Raw genomic sequence first — 7991 nt, forward strand, 5'->3', positions numbered from 1 at the left:
AAAATTAAAGATGCAAAAAACAAATTTTTGAAGTAATTGGAAAGCATGATAATAAAATTGAAATAGTTGTGAATTGGAGGCAAAATGAGTTCAATGCTGTTAAGAATTCTGTTGCAGACAATGCATCCAGCTGTTAAAGAAACTAAAATATTCTCTGTTGTTACAGAACTAAGATTGTACACAAGAAGGTTGTAAAATTACAAAGGGCATAAAGTTTGAAAATATAACCTTTGGAGTTAAAGACACCGACACAATGGCTCAGTTATGGGATCAACAGCTCACAACCTTGTTATTTAAGTGCCTAAATGTTTCATCAGGATTAATGATGGACAGCTAAGAACATTTACCCAAAACAGCAGAGTCATTAAGACTGCTAATACTAACTCAGAAAAATGCATAGATAAGCTTAAAGAAATGTAATAATGTCAGGCTGTAATATCCCAGAAAACTCACCCAAAAGAAGCATTTTCATCATTTGGTTAGTGAGGACATATGTGATAGTCACCCAAGGCCTGAAGAAAGGATTATAGAAGATCCTTATTGAAGCCTTACTAGAATGCAGGTATAGAACCAGAAGGAAACCCTACTAAAACATAGATATAAAATCAGAAGGAACTCTAGTTAGAACACAGTTGTAGAACTAGAAGTAACTCTACTAGAACATAAGTGTGGAACCAGAAGGAAATCCTACTGAAACACAGTTATGGAGGCAGAAGGAACTCTACTAGAACACAAGTGTAGAATCAGAAAAAGAATATTAGTGCTTGTAGAAACAAATTTTGAAACAGTGGTTTCTGAACTTCAGTGGAAAAGTTTAGAAGCTATGTAGCACAACTTTAGGAATACAAAGGTTGTCAACTTTACATTGAATCTGAAGTTTTACTGTGTAACATGACATATTGGTGACAATTATAGTAGAAAACTGCACATCACATTAGTTTCAAAGTGTGAGATAAAAAAATTCATTTATTTATATGTTACTTGTCACATTTGGAGATAAAAGTTAAAGACTGCCAACATAAACAAAAAAGACTCCACAAGTGTTTAGCCCCTCAAATAACAAACAAATGGAGCTACAAACACACTAAATGCTGAAAATTACAAAGTGGTAAGAAAGTAAACAAAAAAAAGTCTTGTGACATTCACCAGATTGATGAAGGTGGTCTTACTGAAATGGTGACCAGTTTTTTATTTTATTTTTTTAAATTTAAAACTGTCATATTTCTAGTGTTCAGTAATCACTTTATTTGGTGTAAAATGTAGTTTCATGATGTTAAGATTAAGCCTAAACAGAAGCACATAGTCAAGTATCAAATGTGTAATAAAGTCAAACAAGAAGGCCATCATAGTTTACAATTGCTCTCTTTAGACTAGGAACTGAGATGTATTGGTCTCCGAAGGATTCACACACATTTACCTACTGTATGATAACAGTGTATAAAGGCAACTGGATATGCATATAAAACAATAAACTGTTGATATTTTTAATTGTGGGCTTATATTCTTTGTAACCCAAAACAGTTAGGTAATTTTGTAACTCTTAATTCTAGCCATGATACCTGAACATTCTATTAAAAAGAAAATAAACAGTCGATGTATATTGAAGGTTACAAAATGTCAGCAATGTCCTACCTTTCAAGCAGGAGGTAAATTGTTCTTGTGTGTGTGTCTGGTAAAAAATGGAATTATTCATTTATGTCCGACAGAAAGTAACTTTGTTGTTTGTGTATCATATAGAAGGTAACTGTTGTTTGTGTGTCATATAGAAGGTAACTTTGTTGTTTGTGTATCATATAGAAGATAACTGTTGTTCGTGTGTCATATAGAAGGTAACTGTTGTTTGTGTATAATATTGAACATAACTGTTGTTCGTGTGTCATATAGAAGGTAACTGTTGTTTGTGTATAATATTGAACATAACTGTTGTTTGTGTATCATATAGAAGGTAACTGTTGTTTGTGTGTCATATAGAAGGTAACTGTTGTTCGTGTGTCATATAGAAGGTAACTGTTGTTTGTGTATAATATTGAACATAACTGTTGTTTGTGTATCATATAGAAGGTAACTGTTGTTTGTGTATCATATAGAAGGTAACTGTTGTTTGTGTGTCATATAGAAGGTAACTGTTGTTTGTGTGTAATATTGAACATAACTTTGTTGTTTGTGTATCATATAGAAGGTAACTGTGTGTCATATAGAAGGTAATTTTGTTGTTTGTGTATCATATAAAAGGTAACTTTGTTATACGTGTATCATATAGATGGTAACTATTTTTTGTGGATCGTATAGAAGATAACTGGTTTTTGTGTATCATATACAAGGTAGCCGTTTTTGTGTAATATACAGAACCATATAGAAGGTAACTGTTTTTCGTGTATCATAGAGAAGGAACTTTTTGTGTTTCATAAAGCGGATAATTGGTGTTTTCTTGTGTGTGTGTCATATAGATAACAACTGATTTTGAGTAATATAAACGCAACTAAAACCATAAAGATTGCACCGTCTACAGTTCTACTTCCTAGATCAACTTGACTCCTAAATTAATTCAGATCATAGTGTCTAAAGACAAACAAATTGCACAAAATGGGAAATAATTACAAAATTTTTTCTTGGGTGTTGGAGATGCTAGTCGCACATACCATTAAATAAACCCGACAATCCAACATTTATTTTTACAACACACGTTAAGACTAATTTTGGTTAGTTTCGGTACTGCTATGTAGAAAAAGATTTCTTGCATATGACTACAACACGGTACTTGCAGTATTGTTCCCCTAACAATGCATTCAGCTAATAAAACGTAGGAAGATATATTTAACACTTTTCGATATATTCACAAACATTTTCTTAAACGTTTAACACATCAGGTATAATTGTAAAATGACTTTAAATGGTGCCACCTCCCAGTGGCTGAGCAGTAAGTCTGATGGCTCACACTGCTAAGAACTGGGTTTTGATACTTATGGTGGGCGCAGTAACGATAGCCCATCGTATACGTTTGTGCTTAATTAACAAACAAAATTAATATTGTCCGTATTTCACTTTTTGGTTTTATTATATGTGGTACAATCATAATTTTTTAAATATGAAACAAGTAGATACGAAAGAATAAAAGGGGAGGAGATGGTATATATATATATATTAGTTTTGAAAAATTAGCTTTGAACAGATGAACAGTGTTTTGGCTTCCATAGTGAAGTTGATAAAAATATTGAAGGAATATGATATGAATAAGTGTAAGAATGAAAAAACAAAAAGAAATGGGTTCTCTATAATTATTTTATTACAGTTGGTTCTCTCATTCTATTTTACTTTATCTTAAACTTATGTCTGCAAAAAGCAAAATTTTATCAACTTTTCAATTCAAAAGTGATCTTACGTTTTTCATCGAATATGTTTCACACCAGTGACTTCTTGCAAGAAAAAGTGTATGGTAATGGAACAGGTAAGCTCGAGGACTGTCTCTCTCACCAGGTATGAGTTAGAGGCATTATAGTACTACAGCTGCTGGAGTTCTTGGATTTTTGCTGTTATTTCTTTTTACTGTAGATGAAATCGCGTGCAAGCAAGGTGTTTTTCCCAGATGGTCAAAAAATAAAACATTTGATGTGTTCTGTTATTTCTTGGCTTAGAAGGTGAGAAAAAAAAACACGATGCTGTATTACAACATGATCAACAAGGATGCATAATAGAAAATGCCAAGATTTCTATAACTTGAGAGTGTTTAAAGTATACAGTTTTTAAAAATTATTAAAGTTCTTGATTACAACTTTCAAGTATACATTTTCTAGATTTACTTTATGAAAAATAATGATGTACTGATAAACATCAGAAACGAAACATCAGTTGAGTACTCTCGCTGCTAAATATGTTTTCGGCCGTAAACCCAAGAACACCTGACGAGGTTAGGCCTGTTCAGCGATATTATTAAGCACCGAAGCAGAATTGTAGCACGTAAAGCTTCATGTGCTATGCTTATCACATCTGGCCAATGTAGTTATTGTTATTAAAGAAAGTTAATGTTACGTATTAATATAGCCAAAATACTGTATATTATAGGAACAGATACAGACGCCTTATCTGTTATGTGACAACTTCCAACTATATGTTCACAGAATAACAGCACAACTTGTGTGAATACATGATCGCTAGTGTGTTTAGTTTCTAGTTCTTGGACCTGGCATGGCCAGGTGGTTAGAGCGCTCGACTCGCAATCTGCAGGTTCGAATTTGCGTCACACCAAACATGTTCGCCCTTTCAGCCGTGGGGACGTTATAAAGTGATGGTCAATCCCACTATTCGTTGATAAACAGTTGGCGGCGGGTGGTAATGATTAGCTGCTTTCCCTCTATTCATTCACTGCTAAATTAGGGACGGCTGGCGCAGATAGCCCTCGTGTAGCTTTGCGTGAAATTCAAAACAAACTGTAGTTCTATAAAGAAAGTATGCCCAACGGACAGACCTGAAAGGACTTATAAAGTAAACAAACCAAAGGTGAAAAGTTTTTAAAATCGTAAAGACAGTTTAAGAAATTCAATATTTCTCAAGGAGTAAATGAAAAAAAAAATTGTGTTGCAGCTCACAAAAAAAAACAACAACAAAAGGAAACATTTATCAATGTAGGCTTAATAAATTAAATTGGTGAAACGTTTATACAGCAGGAATATTTTCCAAATATATTGACAGATGGCGCTAAGTATGTCTTCTATTAAACGAATACATTGGTTGGGTTATTTGTCTTTACTGCAAAGCTACAAAATGGACTCTCTGCGCTCTGTCTACCGTGAGGAATAAAACCCCAGTTTTCAAAGTTTTAAGTCTGTAAATTTACCGGAGGACATTAAAGGAATAAAAATCACACTAATTATTCCATTGACTTTAACAATCCAAAATGATAATAGTCATGAATACATATTGAAGTTTTTGTTTTAACATTCGCAAGGAAATAAAATTTAAAAAAAAAACTGTCAAAAACGCATCTGAATAGATTTTAAGCTGGAATGTTTTGTTATGTTGAATAATAGTTTTAATCAAATGACAAAAAATCTTAACTCGCATAAGATATTGCTTTAAATCAGCTGAAAACGAATAAACTCTTTATTAAATTTCAATGAATATTGTTATAAATTACTTTAAAAATTATCTTTACCAAAACGCGATTCTTTATTGGCAGTTTTTGTTTTAGTAAACTCTATGATAATTAAATAGTTTCTTTAAAGTAAGGAATAACTTATTTTTCGCTACTAATTTGTTAATGTGATCATGTTAAACTTGTTTAACTGATATGTCGGTCTAAAGGTCTATTGTGGTTAACATTTAAAACAAAGCCTATAGGAGATAATGTTTCTCAAAAAAGAGAGAGTCTTAAAATGCATAAGATTAACATAATCAAGTATCATGCAATAGGTAGAGCGTTTGTATGTGCTTTAATGTTTACGGACTTACTTACAATACTAAAATTCGTGGTTAGATTCCCTGCAGTGAACAGAGCGCAGATACCAAATAATGTAATTTTGCGCTAAAACAAACAAGCATGATATATATATATTATGACAGGAAATATGATGTAACACTACAATTAATTTCATCACGTCATCTATAAATTACTCAAAACGGATTTCAAGCATCCAAAGCGCACGTCACTTATTGTTTGAATGTGAAATATTAAGATTCTTCTTTGAGAAAATGTTTCAACACTTCTTGTACTTAAATTCCTTCCACTTCAATGCTCTATACCAAATAGCTTGATTTTTTTGTTGTTGTTATTTCGAGTTTATTTAAATTAAGTAAACCGTATTAATTTAAAAATATTCAAAGGTGAAAAACAAACAAATTAAATAACAACAGCTTTTTAGACTGGTCTCATGAACCTTGCTGTAACAAATAAGAACATTATGTAGTTCGAATGGATACAGAAACTTCAAAACAGTGTAGATGTGCTAATTTTAACTCAACTATCTGAAAGCCCCCCAGTGGTACAGCGGTATGTCTGCGGACTTACAATGCTAGAATCCGGGTTTCGATACCCGTGGTGGGCAGAGCCCAGATAGCCCATTGTGTAGCTTTGTGCTTAATTACAAACAAACAAACTATCTGAAAACCTTGAATCAGATGTATATCGTAAAACAGAGGTAACATTTTACTCCTTAAGTTCCACCAATCATTTTAACTTAAACTACCAGGAAAACTTGAGCCTGTTGTATATATTACTTAACAAATAAAAACAAAAATTAACTTTTTTAACTTTTACTAATTCGATTGCATGAAAAATATTTTTAACAATACACATAGAAAAGGACAAAAGATACAAGTTGTGCAAATGTTATAAGTGCTCCTTTAAGCAGTAATAAGTTTTTGTATTTTAGTTTATCTGCATAGCCATAAATGTAATTTCACACAAATATAAAGAGGAATACTCTATTAAAAATTTCATTCGGGGGTATTTTATTTTTTAAGCAATAGCTAAATTTAAAAAAACATCAATGGTAATCTGTTTCTCTTTCTATTTGTATTCTCAAATTAGATTTTTATGAGGGTATTATAAGATTTTTTTCTCTCTCTCTCTCTCTGTAAATATTTTTTCGAAGGGAGAACTTGAAAAAGAACGTTGATAAAACCCATCAATGCCATCTGGTGCAGATTAATGTAAATTATATAAGCAGTATGTGACTATCGCAGGGTATGTTCTAATGCTGGCGTCTGAAGCTTATTAGAACAAATGCGTGTGTGGTACACTTGTGTGAAATTGGTTTCCGTTTCCACCACAATAAAAAAATGTTTTAGAAATGTCATCAAAACCTATAGCAAAAAGGAAGAAGAGTGCGTAGTGTAGACTCTAGCCAGAATCAAAAATAGATTATAGTGTCAATGAAGTTAGCGTTGAAGTTTAATGGTAAAATAAACAACATTAAATATATTTGTCCTTATTCTGTTTTCTACGATCAGGATAATCAAGGTCTCCTATATCACTTTCAAAACGTACAACGATTAAATGCTTTCTATTTCAAACAATGAGTTTAACATTCGTCACATCCTAATATACTATGTTACGTTATCGGTTTAATGTGTGTTGGTATGCTGTTGTTCAGTAAACATTTACGTACACGGCTAGGTTTTATATAATTACTGCGTTCATCTCCTGAATGACGGAATAGCTTTAAACATGTCTATGATGGATGCTTGCTTGTTTGTTTGTTTTGTAATTAAGCACAAAGCTACACAATGGGCTATCTGTGCTCTGCCCACCACGGGTATCGAAACCCGGATTCTAGCGTTGTAAGTCCGCAGACATACCGCTGTGCTACTGGGGGGCGATAATGGATGCATGGTGGAAAATACTTGGATTTACTAAAACAGTACATTTTCATTTGTTTACAGCTTAAGAAACTAAAAACAAATATATGTTGTCCACTTACTATTAACATTAAACTGTTGGTAAACATGTAGTATTTTTTAAGTATCTTAATGCTCACCTTACATGTAAAGCACCATTATGTCAACATCGAACACATTTCAGCAGCTGAAGCTGTTTTGTTAGTTCTAAGAAGAATGATTTATAATATAGAATTAAGTAGAAGGTAACGAGGGCTTAGACCGAAAAAAACTGTTTCACGTAATTATGTATCGATTTTTTTTGTATATTCTTGAATTTATTTCAAAGTAGCTCCTGAGTAAAACCGGAATGACAATAAATAATGAGACAAAAATTTGAGCAAGCGTCAGTGGTTGAATGGTTGACTGGAAACGGCTCTGCAGTGCTAGATAAAAAATAGATTTGTATCAAAACTAGAGGAAGTATATAAAAACAGCCCACGTCCTTCAAAACAGACATCGTTATGCTGCTTTTACGTTTAAAGTCATTCGAAGCGAATAAGGATTATTATAAATGGTCTTAGGAAGAACAGACTCCTACTGGAAGTAAGTGTTATCATTATAATACCTTTGTTTTAATACTGTACTAAAGTTGAAGAGATGAATAGGAAGTACTTTAA

The 7991-nt window shown here is 32.5% G+C and overlaps 1 long non-coding RNA gene across 1 annotated transcript in view; it reads left to right on the forward strand.

Moving 5' to 3' along the window:
• LOC111087533 overlaps window positions 1–2426 on the forward strand; it is a 6375-nt gene extending 3949 nt beyond the window's left edge. Inside the window, exon 2 of the long non-coding RNA XR_002612210.1 lies at window positions 1–2426. This exon is cut by the window's left edge and continues 409 nt beyond it. This is a non-coding gene — a long non-coding RNA (uncharacterized LOC111087533).
• Window positions 2427–7991: the final 5565 nt, after the last annotated feature.

This window comes from Limulus polyphemus, unplaced genomic scaffold (genome assembly GCF_000517525.1).
Source record: "Limulus polyphemus unplaced genomic scaffold, Limulus_polyphemus-2.1.2 Scaffold2266, whole genome shotgun sequence".
In the NCBI taxonomy this organism is placed as follows: domain Eukaryota; kingdom Metazoa; phylum Arthropoda; class Merostomata; order Xiphosura; family Limulidae; genus Limulus; species Limulus polyphemus.